The following is a 23,738-nucleotide window of genomic DNA, read 5'->3' on the forward strand; positions in this document are numbered from 1 at the left end:
GTCTGAGTGATGGTCTGTGAAGATAAAACCAGATTTGGTTCCTCTGCTGGGAACCAGCTGATGCAGAAGAACAGCAGCTCTGTTGTAAATGGTGTTACATTTGGGCAGATTCTTCCAAAACCAAGCAGAACTGACCCCCTCATGCTCTAGAAGGCGCAAGGCAAATAGTGAGTTGAAGACAATAATTTTTTCTTCATTTAAATCTCTGTGTCTCCAATTATGCAAGTGTCATTAAACAGCCAAGGAGTGTGTCTATCAGTATTACTCTCCCGTGATCAGATCATGGATTAGAATAGAACACTTAGTGGTAAGAGCTGAATGCTGGGATGGTACAAGATAACAGGTAACAGGACTTTGAATTGGAGACTTGTATTTGGCTGTAACTGTAAAATATTTCTGCTTATGCATTTGGATATTGCACCTATAATCTGCATAATTACAATCATTAATAAACTTGGTCAGGTCTAAGCCATAGAATTAAAGACTCCATGAAAAATAGTTTATAAATTTGTTTGCTGAAAAGTGATTGTATTAAGACTGAGTTCTCCAAATTCCTCTTAACATCCATTACCTGAAAATGTTAATTCAGGTGACAAAACATTCAATTTTAAAGGAAAAATGTGAAGTAAAATGAAACAAATGAGGACAGAAATTGTAGAAAAATAATTTTAGTATCTATTACAGTTATGACTATTTCAGAGCATAAGATCTCCATCTTTTGTCTCCAGCAGTGGTCTGGGTGGAAGATGAGGGGAGAAGCAGTCCATGGCTGTACCACCCCAGAGCAGCTGTAGCTCCCAGCAGCAGGTGGCTCAGGGCCTTGCTGAACCTCTTTTAGTCGACCTTCCTGTCTTTTATAGCTATGAATCCGTGTCTTGGGTTTTAGAGCTCTGTAAACTTTTAGCATTTTGGGGCAGGGCCATGCACAGTGTGCGGGCTCCACTGTGCCTTCAAAAGGACGTAATGATACCATAATGATACTGACCTTTCTAATGTTTTCTTTTTACTCCCCTTAGAGAAAGTTTTCTCCGAGCTTTTTTTGTTTGCTTTGTTGTGGGTTTGTCCTGTTTCAGTGGCCAGGCCATATCGCTCTTTTTTCTTCACTTGGACAGTCCATGAATGCTGCCTCTTACTTCACACAGGCTTCCCTCCCCAGTTTGGGCATGCTGATCACCTTTTGGTTTGTCAGGGCTTTCTGAAAGGCTGAATATGTTCAGTATTAAATGATAATAATTTTTCCCACACTTTACTGTCCTCTAAGTGGCCCTCAGTAGTAAGGACTTTGACTTGAAGATGTCCTTTGTTAATAGTATCCCTCTACGGTCAGTCACAGGGGACAGTTCTGGTGTCTGTTAGAGAACAAAGAGTGAAAGGTTAATGTTAGGTAAAGTGGGCAGTTATAAATTAATCCACTGAATTAGAGGAAACTCAAGATTCATAGTGGCTGAAATCAAAACATAAACACTTGCAGATTATCATTACTTCATACAATTGCTATTGTGTATAAAGTGACACAACAGTTCATATGTGTTTGGGATTCTAGTATTCATATAAATCTACAGATATCTCAGGTATAACTCAATATATAACTCAATAAAAATTTCAAAGAAAAGCATTTTTGCCAAGATTAATATAATCAACTTAAGTAGTAGCACATTTCTTTCTATTAAAAAAAAAAAAAAAAGAAAGAAAAGAAAGAGAAGTGGGGAGGGGGAATTTAAATCCAAACATTTCATTTGGACATGATTAAACTACTTTGAATTTTCATGTCAGAATGATATCTTGTGTTGGAATAAATTAGGTGCAATCAAAAGTAAAATTGAACTTAATTAAATACAGCCTCGTACTATGTATTAATGAAAAGCCCCACAATTTGTGAATGAAAGAAAACTATTTCACTTTCTAAGTACCTCTGATGATTGGAGGGTTTATAATTTTTTAGGTTAAGCAGGAGAACAAACACAGATCAATCAATTACTCGCTTTATGCTACTGGGGTACTAAAATATTCATCTTGTTGATTTACTGGGGTGTATCAGTATTGTTCTCTCTCTTGAATTCCAAGTTCTTGATTGGCCACTACAGCTATTTTCTACAAACTACATCAAGGAGACAATAAAACATTCTCTTCTTGTCATCCTGAAAAGTTTTTTCCTTGATGAAAGCTAGGAGAGAAAGATACTTCAATCTTTTCCACTGTTTAGCCCTTTTTGGCCTTTATATCACAGCGACATCTTCTTAAATGGAAAATTGAAACTCTAAATATGGTATAAGTGTAACAAGTTGTTTCAAAGTTAAAAAAAAAAACCAAAAAGAATTTGATTTGGGGGTCTTGTGATTGAAATGTGTATTTTTAGTGCTTGTCTTCAAGTCAGATTATTTATCTGTAATCTTCTAAGAGTTTGGAAGAGGATTTCACATAGGGTACTGAAACAATAGATGACTGAAGAGCTACATTCTAAATAATGTTGGGAAATGTAGGTCCAATTGACACGAATTCTGTTTCTTTAACGAGGAATAACCATGCTGTTACTGTACACAAATAGTTCTCATTGGGGATTTAAAGAGCAGCTTCTTTTCTTTTCTTGTTTGTTTCATTCTAGTTTACTGAAATTAGGAACACACTTTCCTTGAAGTCATTCTTCCAGTTTCTAGCACTGCCTAACAAAGATGGTGGCAATGACTTTCACACATGATAAGGGATTGTAGAATCAGCCTGAAAAATGGGTTGGGTTTTCCAGAACAGATAATCATATCCCCTCCAAAAACAATTCTGCTGATCCCCAGACTGAGGGAGCTGAAAATAATAGAGGCTTTTTTTGGGCTTTTTGCTTCATTTTTAAATCCAGACCTATGGAAGAAGTTGGAAGAATATTATCACATGCAACAGGAAAGTGTTAAATGTGGAAGCTAAGAATCTTGATTCTAATCTCTAAGAATATAACATATCACTCCTGGCCGTATTGGAGAAAATACAGCTGCAACAATATCTTCCTGAAAGTTGTTCTCTCAGAACTCAAGAAAATTTTTAGAAAACTTGGGAAAGGTTTATTACTTCACTTCATAGGCAGGGGGGAAAAAAACCACTATATAACATTTTTTGTTTTCTTTCCTCTTCTTAAGCATCTATTTTTGTACATAAAACTGTTTTTAAAACTCTAATGAGAACAATATATCACTTATGGAGAATTCTACCTGAGATCGTGGGAAATCTTATATCTCTGTGATTGTTTAATTTGTCAAACTGTTTGTGAAAAATTCAGCCTCAGAAATATATCTCATACATCTTCTCTCTGGACATATCAAAGCAATGGAAGGTAATAAGGGATACGTTGCATTCATTTTTGGTTTTTTTCCTCTCTTTAAAGCATATGCTATGACTGGTACATAGGTCAAACAATCTTATTTTGGTTTCTTTCTGATCGTTTTCTCAGACTGGGAATATAAATCAGTTTTTGTTAGTCGACATAGATTACTTTTTGTTTATTCCCTTTTCCTCAGCAGCATGTTTTCTTCCTTTTATGCATGCTCAAACCAAAACACTTAGTTTTATTTCTATCTGCTTTCCTGTGAATATTAAACAGATTTATGAAGCATTTTGATTGGAATAAGTAGAGCATATCTTACAATTCAAGAACATTTTTCTAACACTTAAATGCTTCTTTTCCAAGCTCTTGGTTTAGACTCATTAATTTATAATTATGACTTGAGTGTTTTTGTTTGATTTGTTTGATCTGGTTCATTTAAATATGAAGAATGATTTGATATTGAAAAATAAAAAATGAGAGAGAGGGAGGAACAGGGATTCTTTGGCCAAACATTAGGTAGCATTTTTTCACTGTCCGTGGTCATATGTACTTTGAACTTGAATCATTTTTAGACAGTGAATTAGACAGCAAATACATGTGGCAAAAAATTGTTTCCTTCATGAAATAGCAACGTGAGCAGGTGTTTCTGACAGCAGTGTTTAAATCCTGGTTGGGGAGCTTGGAAAGATGGGAAGACAGTAGATGAAGTGTCATGTGGGGAAACACAGTTACCAGGCTGGTCTCTGTGCCTAAAGGGGCACAGGTTAGGAAGATGTCCAAGGTGTCTTGGCAGTGCTTTTTAAAAAAGCAGATCTTTGGGTAAAAATCAGTGAACTCTGAAAAATACAACTGTGGTGATTCAAAAAATTGTTATCCCCACTTGCCTCTTCCTATTTGCCTGAAGTTATTCGCCTTTGTTGTACTTTAAGGTAAGACCAGGGCCAGAAGGACATGTTTGAATTCCAGGGCACGGCATATTCAACAGCCTTCAGTGCCTGTCAGGTTTGGATATCTTGGTGCCCCCCTGAACAAATGCTGATATGATGTTAAGAGGGTTAACATCTCTCTCAGCCATATTTAGGTTACCATAAGATATTAAGGTTCATTATACTTGCTATTTGTTAGTATTTTTGGAAGAGTTCTGTAGTGTGGGCCTTTGCAGGAGTGGGAACTATTGGTAAGATTGTGTTGGTTGCAGCTGATATCTCCTTTCTACTCTCACCCTGAAGTGAGGCAGTTGTATTACTGTAACAGGCTCTGACTTCTCTGAGCTTTGTTTTTTAATACTGTTTATAGTGTAATATAAAAAGCATATATTTTTACTCTAGAAAAGCCCTTTTCTACCTCACTATAGATATAAAATTAGATATAGATTAGGTCTGAGTCATACATGGATAAACATGACTCTAAAAATCCTCCTACTGCTGAACCTGCATCATGCAAGTGTAAGTGACAGTCAGAGGAGAATTTTAAATGAAGTTTATTTAACCTGCTGAGAGACAGTGCTGATACACACAGTGAAAATGATCATCCATGGTTTGGTATGAATTGTTAATCCTGGAAATTTTTGTTTTAGAAAGGAAAGGCACTTTCGCTTGCTTCATTATGTTGCATATAAATGAAAAGTAGGCAGCAGATAAATATCTGTTGTCGTTACAACGAAAGCAGTTGTAGCATTTACAAGGAATTCTGATAACTTGTGTTTACTTTTTTATTATTGCTTGCACATCTCAAGCAGAGCAAAATTATTCATTGTGGATTATATCGTTTGTTTCCATTAGCACATGAATCAAAGGAAGTTCAGCTCAGTGAAACAAAGGGAAAAAATGGATGTCAATATATCTGTCCATGATTAATTTAAACAATAAGTTGTTGAGTGTTCAAAAATACATTTTAATGTCGAACATGACAAGAGGTAATGAGTAATGCTGCTATCTTCAAACAGTGGCAATAGCTCTGAGATTGCTCATAGCACCAAATGAAAATGTTGCAGCTGTTTGAAAAGAGGTCAGGGTTTAAGTTCAGTGGGGGAAGGCAGGGAAGAAAATGATACATGGTAAGGGCAGATAAATGATTGATTTCAGTCATATGAAATCAGATGTCACAGGAATCAGCTAGTGTCTGTTACAGAAAGGCTTCACACATTGGTTTTACAAACAATCACTGGTAAAACAGAAACTGTTTAGAGACATGCACATTATCCAAACTGCACTTTAACTGTGCTGTGGATGTAGAGAAACCAGGGGGCACAGCCAGGCTTACTCATGGAAGGGGTTATTAGCAGAGCTGGAAGCACTGTGACAATGCATCTGTCCACCTCCCTGAGCAAAGTCACCTCTCATACAAAATGTCACTGTATTTATCTTGTCCCCTGTGCAAGCCAACACATCCTTGTACAAATCATAATTCTGGAAACCACTCTAATGACAAATCCAGACCTCTGCAAAGCACTGCAGGCTCACAGCTGCTGCATCTGGCTCCAGGCTCATAGCTTTTTGGAGGTAAATGCATGGACTGTGCTGCCCAGTGTGACCTGCACCTGTGTTTTATTGGAGAGATCTTCCTGTTACTAAAGGTACCCAGATCCCCTCTTTGTTCAGAAAGTAGTAACTTCAACAAATTTCACAGTTTTTGAAGAAGCAAAACTTTCTGTTGGCTTTCTTTCTCCTCTCGTGCTTTACATTCTCCAAAACACAAACTTTCTTTTGGATAAAAAGATATTCAAGCCTCAGATCATATCAAGTTTAAATCCGTGTCTTTCAGCCTTCTATTTTTTGGGCCTCCTTTTAAGTCACTGGAAAAATCTACTGACTTGAGTAAATAAATAAAAAAAAAAATAGTTGTATGTGTTTTCATCATGACCTGGAAGTGAATAGGTGCTGCATCCAGCTATGGCTGAGCAGGAATTCTCTTACTAAAGCAGGTGAAAGTGCCCTGTGCACATGGACTGGAAAGACCTCTGACCTTGGCAGCACTGCAGGAGTGCCAGGAGTCTGAGGGCAGTGGGATATGTGTCAAGAGAGTTCAAGCCTCCACTACCCACAGAGAGCTCACGTGCCTCAGTTAGATCGTTTCTAGTGGTTGTGTTGCCTCGTCTGACAGATCCCACTGTGTGTGTCTGGTGAGGACAGGGCCAGCATGGGGGGCTATTCAGGACTCCTCAACCCTTGCTGCAGTGGTTTCTCCTTTCCTCTGCAGTCCTACCTTGCAGTGGAAGCTGGGCAGCCCGAACACACCCTGCAGGCTGCAGCCTGGCCTCCTGGAGTGGGATCAGGGATTGATAAATCCTCTTCAAAAGCACTAGGTGCTCTTCTGGTGTGAGCTCCTAGGACAGTGGGGTCACCATCTCTGCTCTTGGCACAGTGCTTCCCTAAACCAGACCTATGAAACAGTGCTTTTAAAAAGAGGGAATGTTCCTGAGGTTTATCGTTTGACATACTTAGTTGAGAGAACAGTCAGGAGGGTAAATAATTTCATATGGATGAGACTGTCTAGAGAATGTACCTCCAGGGAACTGCAGCAGCCTAAACTGTACCTGCAACCAGTAAACTGAGATGAGGCTCCAAAACCAGCACTGTTTGATTGATTGTTGTCCATTTCTGTAAGTTACTTATGCTTACATATACACACTTATATGTACATATATGCATTTCTGGATTGCATATATTCTATCTACAGCTTTTATAAAAGGAATTAATGATACTGTTTTAGATGCGTTTTTCACCTGGAGCCACATAACAATATTACAAGTACTTGCAGCACTGAACTCAAAAGGGAAGTGGACTTTATTTTAATTTTGCCAGTTGCATTATTTTTTAATATTTAGGATAGTCCAAGGTCAAAATATGTACAATTTGCCTTGGGTGAAACTGAACTGTCAAATTGTTGTTTTAGTGTTCTGCCGTGGTGAGTGAATAGGATGCAGACTTCTGGAAGGCTGTACAGAGAAAGGCTCATTACCTGGTGAGGTCAGTCTTGCTGCTCTTTTTATAAAAGAATCCTGGACCTCAGTCCTTTGTGCTCTGCATGTTGTGTGGTTGTTTTTTACCAGTGATAAATAGATGTGGCATGTTACTAAATAATTATGATAGAATATTCTATTTAACTGTACTATAGGGTGTAATTTTCAAATACAGATATTTAAACAGAATAATTTGCATCCTTTCACTTACTCCAAAATAAAATTCTGTATTAAAGTATTTTTTACAAGCTTTGAAATGAAAAATAAAAATGTACAAAAGTGTACTTTTGTAAATTCTGCTGCACCGTCGAAGTACCTGCTGGGAAAATTGATGGGCGGGTGAAGCGTTAGGTTTCATTAACTTTGAATTCTGCCCTAGAAATGGAATCTTCGGCCATCCATATTTGTGTAGCCTTTGGCTGTGGTCTTACCTCTCTCCATTCTGTGCAGTGATGTTGTCCTTGGCACTGTGGGGTGTGAGCATAATAAAAGAAACAATTCCTGCCATTGTAATTGATGCTGGGATTACCCATCATTGCAGGCTATCCATATGCAAGTGTGTGCCACTCTTAAGAACATTAAGGCTTACAGAGTCAAGTACCCAAATATTTACAGGAAAAATAGGCCAAGACCAAACCAGTCATCACTCTGGTCCTTTCTATGCAATATTTATGAAGGCTTTTAATTAGATGAAAATTTAGTCCGTTTCTTAACCCTGTGCCCTTCCCTTTACTAGGTATGTTCAGTCTAAAAAGACAATACTTATTCCCAAAACATTAGTTGCCATAAATAAATACTGAAATATTCACCTGCTCTTTTTTGTCAACAGAACTCTAAATATCATCCATAGAAAGTACTAAATCCTCCAGTAGTAGCCTGGCTTTCTGACTGACTTTTCATTGAAGCAGGTATTGTTGGATATATCAGGGAATCAACAAGACCCACTGCCACCAGAGGAATTTAACCAAGGAAATCTATAATGGGAATGAAATAAAAATTTGTCCTCAGTTCCTTTAACATTAAGGATATTTTTTCTGTCTGGAAATGGAATATGCTGCTGCACTAAAAGGAATAGTTTGGATATTTCCCAGCACACACACTTGCATTGTTAGTTGTCATTATTAATGGAACAGGTTATCTCCAGAAGCTGCAGGAGGTAGTACAAACAGTGGATTTGACATTTAGTCACATTTTCTTTTGCTTATTCTTTCTTGGGACTTCATAAGTGTTTGAGTTAAATGCTATTTTACTGCTGGATGTCTAGTGAGTGTTGAGAGACTACAACATATCTAGGTGGGTAATCAGATGTTTAACAAAGTTTCCAGAAGAAACCAGTTGTCTTTATCAACTTCATAACGAACGACTTCTTTTGACATTTGATTAATGATATGTTTTTCTTAAAAAAAAAAAATTATAAAGTATTTTTATCCAGAAAGATTTTAAATCTCTAATGTTGCACTTGTAGATAGCAAAATGAAGTACACCTAGGTTTTAAGCATTGCCTGTAGATGAAACAGTCTATGGTGATTTTTATGGATCATTGCAGTGTCCTTTCACTTCTAGAAAACCTCAGTGAATGGAACCTGACTTTAGATTCTCTAAACACATAGATTAATACCAGAAAAGGTGTGTATGCTTTGATAAATTCAGGATTCCATCTGGACAGTGATAAGAGGTCTTAGTCTGTTCAGCAGAGATTTAACTAAACATTATGCAAATATTTATCTCAGATGGTGGCTGAAAATCTCATGTATTTATTCCCACAGTTGTATTTAAACTACTGTGGTTATTTTACAGTGTGATCAAGAGAAAGCAGAGAAGTACAAGGATGTTAGCTAAATTTGTTATGCAGAAAACGTAATACAGAATAATCCTTGAAAACATTTGGATGTAAAATTCAAAAACCCTACCTAAGCTTAGGAAACCGTAAATGTTTTGAAATTCATGACTTTCCAGCTATGGTGTTCTGTAACTTGGAAACAAGAAGCAGTACCAGTATAGCAATCAAGAAAAACAAAATGCTTACTAGGTACACGAAAGACAGATACTCTGCTGTGGCATTTATAACCATGGCTTTGATTTTTTTTTTGAATCAGCCCTCAAATTACTGTAGCAAATAAAGGGATTGTTTCCTACTCATAGTACACTTTGAAAAGTAGTCATTTTCCAACTTTAGAATAAGTTTGTTTACATATATATATATATATAAAATCCCTGAAATGGAAAAATCTCCCCATATGTATGTACAGCCAAGCCAAATAGGCTGTACAGTGTAGAAGTTTTAGTAGGTGAACACTTCTTAATGATGCCATGTTCTACTGACTTTAGGTGTTGCCTTTCTTAGTTTGTAGTGTCCATCCATCTTTGAAAAGTGAAGGACGTATGAAATTCTAGATTAATTAATCCAAATTCTAGATGACTGCACAAGTGTGCCTCAGAAAGTGAAACTGTGAGTGTGTGAGCCCTGGAGGCAGCATTGCCAGCTCCTGAACCAGTGGTGACTGAACTCAGGATTTTCCTTGTGAGACATTTCTAGCAGTGCCTTTCTTTGCACTCTGATATAACAGCTTTAGTCAGAGAAGCTAATTAGTCATAACATGCCATCTCTAATTTGAAAGCTTTCATGCAAAGATTTCTTTGCATCCTTGGCATTCCATATGCTTTTCTGTTTCTTTTTTTAATGTACAGTGCAACTTAAACTCAGTTCTTCAAGTCTTGGTGGCATTTCAGGTGAATTTTCACTCTCTTTGTACACTCTATTTTCAGGTATTCTGTGTTTTCTGTAAAGTCTACAAGAAACTGCACCACCTTCTTTATTAGAAGTAACTTCTGCAGATGAAGAGCAGCTTTAACCCATCACCAGTTCCCTGAATTATACATTCTCCATATTTTTGCCCTCTTTTTATTAAATTAAAATGGTAAATATATGAGTCAAAGGATGGTTTGAACATTCTGTTCTTTTCTTGAAATGGGGGAATGTCATCTCCTATTCTCTGTTAGGGCTACAAATCTTTTTTCATTTTCTCCAACTGACCTCTTCTAGTTTGTATTATCTAACAAGAGAATCATTTAAAGTCCATGAGCTAGAGCACTGAGAGAATTATGTCACTGTTCTCTTTGCTAACAAAATGTGAAAAATGGTCACAAGACATTTTAGTTTTTGAGTTTTTATTCTGCCAACCTACTGCATGTATGGCAAGGTGAATACAATGTGCAGGATATTTGCTAAAAGCACCAGTCCAAGACTACATCCTAGTAAGGATGAGATCATTCAATCTTATAAAATACTGAAAACCGGAGATTCTAAAAGACTTTTTTGTAAACTGGACACATGGGAAGATGTGCTAGTACACTTTTCTATGCTTTTGATAAAATTCAAAGGTTATTTCTACTGTGCCTTATTTGTACTTCTGTCTAAACTCTAAATGGAAACTACATTTGAAGTTAGAGAATATATTAGCCAATTTTTCCTACTGCATTTACATTGTAAAATAGGATATCAGATATTTCTTTTTCCAGATTATAGAGAATTATAAGGATCAGAGTAAGGTTACATGAATGTTGATGTATAATGTAAACTGCCATCTCTGGGAGAAGTAATACACATATGGTGCATGGTTTTGCTTTCTGCATTGAAACTCTATTTTTTAGTACAAAGGATTTCAGTGTTACAGGTCAAGATCAGACTGTACAAGTAGTGGAATAATTCCGTTCCTCATTTGATAAAGAAATGGAATTTTTTCCCTGTAGCTTGACACAGTCACTAGACTTTTTTCTTTAAAGCTTCACAAATACAATTTTTGGTGTCAATATAACCACTCTGTAATATTATATTGATGCTAATTTATTAAAGTACTTACTGTGCGCTTATTTTAAATGCAATGTATAATTTTGTGGCAAACCTTTTAGTGGGTCTGTAAATTGACATATCCTGCAATCAGCAGCTCAGAAACAATAGTTTTCAATCAATCAGTGAAAAACCCACTCTTGTAATACATATACAGTTCTCCAGAGAATGGCTGAGCTTCATAATTAAAACATGCACTTTTCCCTTGTGAGTCATAATAGAGCAGCGACCGTTTGGAGCCCTTTACAATGGCAAAATAAAAGGAGTTCAACACTGAAAAGAAAAAACTGCCAGTTAAAAGCTGGAAACAATTTCACAATGATGCTTTTGCCATGCAATAAGTATTCAAACTTCAGCTTAGACCTTTCTATTAAGCAGATGTTGTTATTGGCATGGCTTGCTACTCTCTAAAAGAATTGGTGCACTTTCAACAAGATTTGTACCTTGTAACTACAATAAGTGCATTAGTGGGAAAAGACGGCAGAATTCATCATGTCCAAAAATTATGCCCTACATTTTATAACCATTACAGGAATATTTGCTCCATAGGCAGTGTTGTTCCTTTACCTGAATTTCTCTGTTGGCTTGTTTTTCTGCTTTGCATTGTTCCTAGTAGCAGTGCCAGTTGCATATTTTAAACATTACCGTAGGAAGAAGAGCTTAATATAAGATTAATGAGATTATGCATAAACGGACAAAAAGAAATACTCTTTTTCACTCTCTGACTTTTATGTCTATATTTCATTTCTGGTAAAGATATTCCCCAGACACCATGCAGTAACAATTAGCTGTGCAATAGTTCAAGCAGAAATTACTGCTTTTTCATCCCTTCTTGACATTCAATAGCCTATTAGTACCAAAGTTACTAAGATGTATCCTATTGCTCAAGGAAGGGACATGCCCAAAACACCAGTATGTATATAGATGGACTTTCATTACATGTAGAAGTTTCATTTTTTAATCTGTTTCACTGACAATTGAAGTAATTTTTGTCAAACATCAGAGCAGAACAGTTAATCTTTGTGTTTTGAGTAAATGATGGTTTGCTGTCAATAATTTCACCTTATAATACCTGTTAACAACTACCTTGAATCTGCACTATGCAGTCTTGGATGTTGCACACACACTTTAGGAGAAGTTAGAGTTTAGTTTATCTTGTCCAGGAACAAGGAATATTTTAAAGCTGCAGGGCAGTCTCAGTGTGTTTAAAATCTGGTCCAAACCACTTGAGAAAAATTTCTTCTATCTCCTGTTTTATTCCAGCAATGATCAGCTGTTAAGGGCTCTAGTTGGGAGAGAGGAATGCACTTGTTATACACTCAGGCTGTTCAAGTCAATGAAAAGGCATTTATTATCCTTAGAAGCCTTCTCTGAGTTACACTGTACTGCTCTTTCAACCTTGGTACCACATGATGAGTAAAGCTGCTCGGGCAAAGGCAGTGCAAAGGAGTGTTAAAACTTCCGTCATGGTAACACCAAAGGAATAAATAGAAAGTCAATGAGGTGAGAAGTAAATATTTATAGATTTGAACTCTTGGCTTGTCGTGGTAGAATTAATTGCACAAATATTGGTGCACAACGATCCACACAAAGCACTAAGATTGTGTCCTCTATCAGGAACAAAGTCTGGCACACAGGGGTATGGATGGGTAATCAGGGGTGTCATTCACACCTTGTTCCTTTTATCTTGGCCTTAGCAACAGCATTCTCTACGATGTGGATTCTCAAGGATGTGGGTGAGCTGCTGTCGTGTTTGGCACTTTATATTCCGAGAGTGTTTTGCATATAATCGCAGTGTTAAGAGACACAGCACAGCAGCATCATTCAGAACTGTGCTGAGCTTAAGCCCAGAACTCCCCAAGCTGCCCTGACACTCTCTGGTCTGCAGGCACTGCTGGGCTGATTTAGCTGAGTGATCCAAACCACCTCTGGGATCAGGGGGTGTTATTTGTACTGCTTAGGCTATAAACCAATGTATTTCACCTTTATGACACCATACTAGGGTTTTTTTGCAATAATTTCTAGCTGTTTATGGTGGTTTACACCAAAGAAAGTACAGCCTGGCATCATATATATATTTTTGTTGCTGATAATAAAATGGGCATTCCTGCAAGTTCAAAATATTTTATGAGACTACTCATTAGATTTCTGCAGTGTGAATACTTAACATTAAGAGAATTTTAACTAATTTTTTATACTCTGGTTCAAGTAGTAGTTGCTCTAATCCATCTTGAGTTTCCAGAATGTTGAAAGTCACATGTTAAAGACTCAAAAAAGAGATGACCAAAAAAAACCCTATTATTTTTACATACACCACAATTTAGAGTAACGTGAATTTGACATACTTTTTACTTCCAAAGTAAACAGCTAATGAGTTCACACACTCAGCTCGGATGAGCAGGATTTTTCAGAATGGTAGCAAGAGATTAATAGTCTGACTTGTAAAAATGTTACTCATTTACTGCCAGACTCTCTATAACCAGATATGTATTTTGAAACAAGAGAATCTGTGTGACAAAATTAACCTTTTGCTTCGGTGTGCAAGTGCCTCAATGAAGAACAATGCTAACAAGACATCTATTTAAAACAAATCTGGGAAAAACTAAGTCTGATTTTTTTTAAACTTCACAGCACCTATTTTTGTATTGTATCCCAGGTGGACCTTCTTTAACAGTAGTCTTTATTTTCCTTTCACTTAACTGAAGAGGAAAATGAAGGCACATGGAACAAATGAAGGCACAAGGAACATATGAAGGCACATGTCCTGCGGAGTTCTCTAGAATAACAAACTACTACAGTTTGTAGAAGTCACAAGCTGCTTTGAGTTTTGCAGAGTGTTTTGGGGTAGTAGTTGTGCTGACCACCAGGATGAGGAGGCTGATAAAACCATACTGTTCTTATACTGGCTTACCATCCTGTGTTTGGATTACATTGTATAGGATTTCTTTATTTTGGTTGCTGTTCCTACTACAACAGCATACTTTGAAGCTTCTTTGGTCATCTATTTATTAAGCTCTAATTTTTTTTTTTTTTTTTAAGAATTATAGACAAGGCAGAGCTCCGTGCCCTCACTGCACTGAGAGGATAGTGGCATATCTAGAGTTCTGCCAGAGGAATCAGTTATAATTTGGGAAATGGCAAGCCCTGGGTCCCTGCCAATCTGCAAACAGACCGGGCAGTTTGTTATTTCTGCCAACATGTGTGCAATTTTAAATGACAAAAAATACGGGGGTTTCTCCTCAGTGTTTCTTGCAACAGCAGGTGACATGTTGACATTAGAAATGACAGGCAATGTGATGCTTAGGACAGTACTCCGGAGCACGAGCCAAATTCTGCATCACCAGCAACAAGAAGATCCAATATGTAAGATTTAGATATTTGTACCAATGCTTCCCTATGATACTATTTTGATAAGGTCATATTTTGATATAAATATCACATGTCCATATTTTTTCTACTGACAGTTTTGTAAAGCATTTATGATGAGTGTAACAATAATGAGATGTTATTTTCAATTATTGCAACAATTTATGCAAAGCAAAATTTATCCCTCTGTGCAACTGGATACCCTACATTTAGACATGAAAATTTTAAAAAATTTCTCTGCACCTTTTTTTTTTTAAATTTTGATTTGTTTTTTTCCCAGTAGTCAAGATGAACAGTTGGTTAATAATTTCTCTGCTTGGACTATAAACACAGCAAAAGAATCCAAGGTCTGAGTAGTGCACTAAGCTGAAGAGTCAGTTAAACCAGTTTAATAAATTGGCTGACACCTGCGAGAGTGATGAAGAAAAAAGACACGTGTGTTTGGGCTCAGTACTTCAGCTGCAGTGATGGGTCCCAGTCTCAAACTTTCCTGAGGTAATGACTGTGGTCACATGTGATACTACCTTGTGTAGCCTTGTGATAAGCACGGGCCAGACGGGTGAATACGGACCAGTGTCAGGATCCCTGATGGGTTTCTATAACTCATGCGAAGAGTGAGGACCATGTGCTGTGGAGACCCGGGGGCTGGAAATCCTGTAACCTACCTTTGAGCAAACAGCTGAACTTCAAAGGGAGCAGATGGGACACCAATAGAGTATGTGCTCTTCAAAGCCTGAGAGTGAGTTCCCAATGTGCTTGGGAACAGGTAATGCACACGTGCACATGCCGTGTGTTGCTGTCATTGTTTAGCCCAGGCAGAGCTATGACCATCTGCAATTCCCCTAACGCCTGTCAGAAGTTGTGTGTGCAGTGTCTGTTGTTAGAGAAGGACGGCTCCCCTTGTGTTTCACCCTTGTAGGCTGGTTGGAAATAACCATTATAATGTGGAATACTGTTGTTATTTTGTGGGGGTTTTTTTGAGACCAGTAGAGACAATTAATTGAACAAAACAGTTACTGTTTGAGTTCTGAGCAAGTGGTTTTTAAAGAAGATAATTTGTTCACTCTTAAATTATGTGAAGTTTGCATTAAGCAATATCACCCAGGAGCCTGCCAAGTTAAAAACAACTGAATGATCTTAAGACTCAGCAAATGCTCCTTGCTTTCCAATTGGCACAGTTCGAGGTTTATAGCAATTATATAAATGACAGCAATTTTGTTTAAAAACAATAGTTGTATGAACAATGATTTCTAAGTTTACGGTCTATTGAACATTCCTCAGCCCTAAGCAGTTTGAAGGAAATAGCTTCTTAACATGCTATAAATTTACAGTTGGAAAATGGTAATAAAACTGCTGATAAAATTTTGGGGTTATAAGCTGAGAAGCTTATAAAATAATGTAGTTAGGCTTATTTGCTTTAAAGAACTTAATTGTTAATTTCATGAATACAACTTTGATGACTAGGAAATTTTGATCTTGTAATGTTAATCAAATGATTTTGCTGTGGTATCTTGAATGCTTTAGCATTTTTAAGTATAAAACGAGATTTGGAAGAACCTCCAGAGGTTATAGTCCTGCATTACAACAGACCAATTTTTCCTCATAGATATTTGTCCTGCCCTTTACCTGTGAAGGTTTTAGAGCTACTTAATCAGTTCTTCAGTGTGTTTCTAACATCTAACCTGGATCCTCAATTCCCCCTGCTCAAAGTGTGACAAACATGTTGCTTTATGTGCTGTATTTTGTTACATGGAAGTGTGATCTAATTAATCAATTGTTTTAATAAATATTTCTGTGCTAGTTAGAATTGGACCACAATGCCTGTACCCTGGTAGTTTGTAGATAAAGGAGTTTTTCTATACTGTTAATTATCCTTTGTTTTTTTGGTGAATGATTTCATGCATATTAAGTTCTTTTTGCTTATAAATATTTGAGTGTCTGAAGTTGTCAGGAATGATGTTTCAAACCATAAAAGTAAGTACGGAGGTACATCTTGCTGGTCTCTGCTGATGGCAGTACTGGTTCTTTTGCTGTTTTCTCTGATCCATGAGGTATCCAGAAAGTATAGTTAAGTGTCCTGACTGTGCCTTCAAATCTTCAAAACTCTTCAAATCTTCAAGACCCTTTTTCCCCTGGGTGTATAAAATCTTCAGCATAAGTTTACAAGGGTAGTATTTAAAAGACATCTAGACAATTTGGATGTATAAATTTCACAGCCAGCAAATTTAAGTTCTGGAATATAGCATAGGTGATTTCTTGAGCTTAGTTTACCTTTCTAAGGAAAGGGAATTTATATATTCTTATTTTCACACTGCAGCACAAGTGCCCAGCTCAATAAATATGTTGCAGTGTGAAAAGAAATTGGAATTATATTTTATTACAATGAATTTTTGAAAGATGCAGAAAAAGTACTCAGAAACCAGCCAGCATTGTCAGTAACAGTCCAATGTTTTCTATTACTCTTAATCTCAAAAATCTGATCACTTCTACCCAGCTCTAGGAAGGTCAATTTATTTGCAAAGAAAATTCTTCCGTTTTAGCTCTGGGTCACACAAGCCCTTTTTTGTTCTTGAATCAAGACTTCTTCTTCTGGAGTGCCTGATATTGCTCTAAGTTTCCTTAATGGTGAAAACAGAAACCAAACTGTTGTTATTAATCATTAGCTATGGCATAGACAGTATTTAGCAAACTCCAGATATCTTTATGTGCTGGAAGTCTGTGGCCCCTGGAACAGCCTTTACTTGAGAGTTGTCTTAGAGGGGAATGCTGTCATCAGCCTCCAAGCAAGGTTCTCACTTGCTGTCTTAAGTGAAGCTTGGCATAATTGTGAATAAGTCTTTTATTCTTTTTCTATTCTCCCTCAGTACATAGACATTCTCTCTACCTGTCTCTTCTATATTTCTATCAAGTGGTAGAAAATGAACTGTGTTAGAAAACAAGTGGAGGCTGACAGATAGCAGATGAATGCCAGACAAGTACCCTATTTTTGCATTATAGCTGAGCTTCAAAACCCATCAAGATTGTGCCAGTCTTTTCTGGGAATGAAACATTAACTAGTTTAGAAGTTTAGACATAGTTGTATGGGCACAACTGCACTCACAAATGCTTAAAGACTTACTGGATTTAAAAACTTCAAAGTTGGAAATACATGTGAAATATTATTTATTGTGTGTAACTGTAGTGTAACTGAAAACTGTCTGATGAAGTTTTTTTTCAACACATTTCTGGTACCAAACCAGTGTGCAATGACAACGATTCTTATCAGTAGAACACCTTCCCTGATATTGTTTCCTTTGATTTGCATTGAATGCAAGGTTCTAACAGTAACTGTTTCATCACTGACTGTATTCTAATCTTTGAAACCTAATTATGAAATAAGAATCTTAAAAACTTCAGCTCTGAACACAAACCCTATGAGGTGCGACTGAGGGAGCTGGGGTTGTTTAGCCTGGAGAAAAGGAGACTTGGAGGTGACCTTATCACTCCCTACAACTTCCTGAAAGGTGGTTGTAGTCGGGGGGGGTTGGTCTCTTTCTCCAGGCAACCACTGACAGAACAAGAGGACACAGTCTTAAGCTGTGCTGAGGGAGATACAGGTTGGATATCAGGAAAAAGTTTTTCACAGAAGGAGTGGTGAAGTACTGGAATTGTCTGCCCATGGAGGTGGTGGCATCACCATCCCTGGATGCGTTTAAAAAAAGATTGGATGTGGCACTCAGTGCCATGGCTTAGTTGAGGTGTTAGGGCATGGGTTGGACTTGATGATCTTAGAGGTCTCTTCCAACCTGGTGATTCTGTGAGGGGCTGCAGGAGGAGAGTTACAACTCACAGCTTACTTTTAACTTGCACTGTAGTGCAAAATGTCATTAACAGTCACCTGATGGAGCTCACATGCCACCACAGTCAAATGTCTGGGTTCTTCAAAATTAATCCAAACTTTGACAAGTTTGTTCTTGTCAAAGGCGGGGCCATCACCATTTCCAATGCTCTGCAGCATTCAGGATCAAAGATGCAATTCACTGGTTCAGTGTAGGACCAGGTACAGTGCTGGGTTTTCTGGAGAGAGAAAAAAATGCAAAGTGGGGGCATTTGCTATTACTGAACATACAGAATGAGGCAATGTAGAACCAAGCCAGGACATCTGTTATTACATGCAGTCTGGGTAGTAATTGGATCAAAACCCAAATAAATATTCTCAAGCCAAGTACTGCTGCAGAGGCTCATGCCTGCTCTGACAGTAATGGTGATGATTTGTGTACATAAAGTTGAGTATAAGTAACTAAACTAGAAGAGAAATCTTGATGAATGGCTTTTGACACTGATTTTTAAATTATTATGAAGAGATTTCCTCTCCAAAATGGCTAATGGAATAGCATCTTAATCAGATAGAGTCCCTACATGTAGTTTTCACTGAAAGAGGCTGGATCACTCCTAGATGCTGTTTCTCTTCTCTTCTTAAGTCATTGCTAAGGACATTAGGACTAACGTCCTAACTATATTATTTTATTAATATAATTTTCTCATTTTAAAAGCCAGATTAAAAATAAAAGAGAAAGTTTATAGACATAAGAAGTGTAGCAGTGGTTTTAGCAGCTATATACACTTAAAATCTACAGTTCAAGTAGACCAAAACCCAGATGTTGCTATCTTTTCTTGGGATTAAACACTTTTGACTCTTCTATTCTAAAATGTCAGTAAAATGACAGAGAAATTTTGCTCAAAAGTATCATTCAATTCTATGACTTATGTTGTTAGAAAAAGGAGATGAAGAAATTCTGAGAAAGAAATGCACATGTTCTTAAAAGATCTAAAAAAACCCTTTCACTTTCCAAAAATGTTTTTTTCTCTGAATTATTTTTCTCTGTGTGATTTTGTCAGAATCATCCTTTGCATGGGCATTTGCTCTGGACAAATAGGTGTTTTCCAAAAGAAGAATGTCTGCACTTTTTCCGTATCAGTTTAAGTGCTTTTTCTTGTTTTAAAGATGTTTGAGTTCAGTGTTTACTGAAAGCTGGGGAGGCTTTCTCTTTGCTCTTCTTGCCCTATTAAGTATTTTCTTTTTCTCAGTGACCAGCACAGCTCAGAGTAAAAGCCAGAATATTGGCCTGCATGGACAGCTGGCTCATCTTGTGACTCATGATTTTGTGCAGATGTTTTTAAAGGCTGAGGTTTTCTTGGGAAGACCTAACTGAGCTCATTCCAGTGAAATTTGTGCAAGATATAGCATAGATTTTAGGGCAAATTCACTGTGTTCTCTATGATTCTACATAACAATTGTGTTTCACAATCTAACCTATACCAGTGGCATGATTTATAGTAGAGTGAATGGAGCGCTATTATTTTTTTCTCTTTGAAATTAAATCTTTGCTCATGGGTGGGGTTGGTAATGATGGTGAGAGTGTTTGCATTAAAAGGGATCATGGCAGGAAGGATTTCATCAGGAGACATTTTGCACCATTTACAGAAAGCAATTATACTCTAATTTTCTAGAAAATTGTTCTCTATCTGTATCCTCTGAATTAAGAACCCTCCCCACAGTTTTTCGCCATTTTGGATCTTCCTTATCACAGAATCTCTATTACAGTATTACACAACTTAAGATTTATTTCTGGTGTGTCTGGGTTTGATTTATGAGCTGATTTCAGTGTTTGAATCAAGCCTTTGACTGGTATGAAGTAACTCAAGCTCTAGAGGAAAAATGTAAATATGTTCTTACTGCAAACTAATCCTACACGGAGAAGGAAGAGGTACACTTATTATTAACGGGTGCTGTGCCTTTTGTCTGGGTTGAGCTTAAAGCCTAGAGATAGGACCATTCTTGTATAGAGAAAGCAAATAAAACTGACCATAAAACTACAATAATTTTTTATTTTAATTTTTTTTCATAAGTGGATGGTTAGTACTCAATCAGACTTTTTCATTTATAATACCTATTTAAAATGTGCATTTATATTATATTTAATTTATCTCCTGCTTGCACACATATAATGATCTGGTATTTAGTAACAGTCTGTGGTGGGCTGACCCTGGCTGGGTGCCAGGTGCCCACCAAGGCTCTTCTATTCCTCCCCACCTCCCTCATCTACACAGGAGAGAAAATATAATGAAAGATTCCTGGGCTGAGATAAGGACAGGGAGAGATCACTCGCCCCTTAGCATCACAGGCAAAAGAGTTAACTTGGGGACAAATTAATTTAATTTATTACCAATCACATCAGAGAAGCATAACAAGGAATAAAATCAAGTGTTAAAACACCTTCCTCCTACCCTTCCCTTCTTGCTGGGCTCAGCTTTATTCTCAATTTTCTCTCCCTGCTCCTCCCCGTGAGCACAGCAGAACAGGGAATAGGGGCTGCAGTCCGTTCACCAGTCCTGCACATGCTGTCCCTGCTGCTCCTCCCTCCTCAGGGCCAGGACTCCTCACACCCTTCCCCTGCTCCAGCATGGGGTCCTTCCCAGGGGAGACAGTCCTACATGAACTTCTCCCACATGGGTCCTTCCAGTATGAGAATTTCCATTGTTTGAATCACCATAAAAATGGCAGCAGTGTAGCTTTAGGGCTTGGAAAACTTTTGGAAGAGTTGATTGGAAGTGATATTCCATCTGTTCCACAGGTTAGGATTTAAGTTGTTGCTAATATTAGATTTTCAATTGTCAAGTGGCTTGGATTGCTCAGTAGAAGAAGTAAGACATCAGGCATTAGTCATATGAGTGTGCTCAAGAGGTTTTATGATTTTCTTTTGTTCTAGACAGGTTTGCTATGTCAGTTCTACTGTCTGGTGCTGTCCTGGAACCATAAACCACAGCAAATTAGCAAAATTATTGTTTTATTAAGGACTAGTAAATAGGAATGCTTTCATAATTGCTTATACTTACTGACTTTTTAGTATACTTGACTGTGTAGTTAACTGCAAAACAACAAAAAAAAGAATTCTACAGATGGTCTAAATCTCCCTTCATCAACTGGACTTTTTTGAAGGTGAGCAGCAGTATTATGTGTCTGGGTGTGAGAGTCCAGCAAGTGTAACAGTTTAATCACTGGAGTTTAGGGTTGTACAGATCTAACCATTCCAAAATAGATCTTGCATGATGTTGTCCCCTACAAATTACGTCAACGAAATAGCAAATGCTGTTGATCTGAGGTTGAAATAAAGGTGTTAACAAAAACCTCAGTATCTGCTATTTTACATCTCATTGATCTGGAAGAGTCTTTGCTGTAGCAAGATGTGCTTAGGGGCATGAGACTAAGCATGTGGCATCATCATTGCAGTAATTACTCATCAGTTATGAACATAATATAGACATTCAAGCTTTTTTCCTTGGTTATGTCACTGAATTGCTATGCATTAATACCTCATGTCTCTGTGTTTCTATATCTCCATATTTTACAATATAATTACATTTTATAACAAAATATTCTGAGATTCTTTGAAAATTTATGTAATTTTTCCTCTGTAAAATTATGTGTAAGTGCAAAGTGCTACTGCAGTGCTTAGTAAACTGGATCTGCAGCAAACAGTATGAAATACGCCTTGGAGAATCCTAATTAATTTAGAACCACAGTAAACAAATGGCTTGTCACTTTCAGTTTATATAAGTATAAAAAAAAGTGGAGGTTGGGGTTAGAAACACTTGCAAGAACATATGCTTAACAAACCACAGTAAGCAGAACAAACCAGAGAAAGTCTAAGCAGCAGCAGAGATAACCCTGGCACCATCAGCAGATTGTATGGCTACGATCCAGAATGCAAACAGAAGATTGTTCAAACAAGTCATTCATATATTTAATTAACTATGGCACAGTGTTCCAATCATGAGAGGTTATTTTAATATTGTGCAAATGCCATACTAACCACATGCTCACCCCTGCTCTTCTGAGATAACAGCAAAACTCCCACTGACTAAAATAGGAGCAAGACAGGACATTGAATATTGAAAATTGGGGCTTAGAGTGGGTGCCATTAAATCTTCAAATCTGTGAAAAAAGCAGACTGAAGAGAGCAGAATATGTGCTGTTTAAATAGGAAATCATAGCAATTTATTATCTTTTTATACCCTGAACTCCTAATAAAACCATTTGGGTAACTATTGGAATTTATTTTCCATCCTTAGGGGTGTATGTCTATTTCTACAGAATATAATTGGGTGTGTCTGTACCTGTGTGTGCACAAAGGCAAAGTGCGTGTACTGAGGGGAAGGTCAGCATTGTTTGTGACTTGTTCTGGCCATCAGGAATGTCTGGGAATGGCACAGCCCCAGCAGCCCCACAGGGGTTCTGCTGCCTCTCGTGTCCTTGCAGAGGGAGCAGGAGGAGGCTTGGGGTTTTTTTGTTGGTTTAATGTAAAGCAGAGGTAGGACTGAGAAAGGGACACCTCTTTGCGGTGTCTCGGTGTAAGGCACGGAAACTGAGCTGGAGCTGGGCTGGACCCCAGGGGAAGAGGGTGGTGCTGGAATATAGGGGAAGAAAAGCTGATGAGAGCAAGCCAGGCCTGCTTAGTCCAGAGTGAAGTTTTGCAACCCATTAGGCCTAGTCTGTCGATCAGCACCAGTAAGGCTGAAAACGAAACCAACCCCCCCAAAAATAATTTTGAGCCCTGTAAGTGAAACCAGTGGGGTGAGAGAACTTACAGGGCTCAAAACTAACTTTGAGGCATTTGGTGTGCCAGTACAGGGAGTGGGGAACACAGAAAAGCAGGGCTATGCTTTTGGAGGCTGTGACCTAAATCAGTGACAAACTCATCCTGGCAGTCCTGCAGCAGTGCCAGAGCCAGCCTGGGAGCAGGCAGGAGATGCGACGAGATGGAGAGGAGACGAGAATAGTGGCAGGCCCAGGAAATGAGAGGCCAAGGGGCTGGGCAAATAAAGTCAAGTGCTGAATCTGGTGATTGTGAAATCTAAAACAAAGGTACAAATGCCAAAATGTTGGAAAGAGTTGATCTATACAGCTCCATTGGATCATTGGACTAAAGGTCAACTCTTTTGCTTAATCCTGAGGACAAGAAGAATTCTGAGATAGATTTGAAAGTCTTAGCCCTACTTAAGTGTTCTCCCTCTGCAAGTAATGTGTTCAATTGCCTAATTTAATATACTTAAACTTGTCAGCTTTGGTAAAACCTTATTTAAATAAGAAAGGTGTTGTCATAATTCCTTTGATTCTGAAAAAAAATTACTGTCAGACTTTTTTCATCAGTTGGAAATAAGTAGATTGTTTGAAGAGTGGTTTAAATTTCTGGTTTTTCAAGGTGAAAGGGAAAATT

This window comes from Corvus moneduloides, chromosome 15 (assembly GCF_009650955.1).
Source record: "Corvus moneduloides isolate bCorMon1 chromosome 15, bCorMon1.pri, whole genome shotgun sequence".
NCBI lineage: Eukaryota > Metazoa > Chordata > Aves > Passeriformes > Corvidae > Corvus > Corvus moneduloides.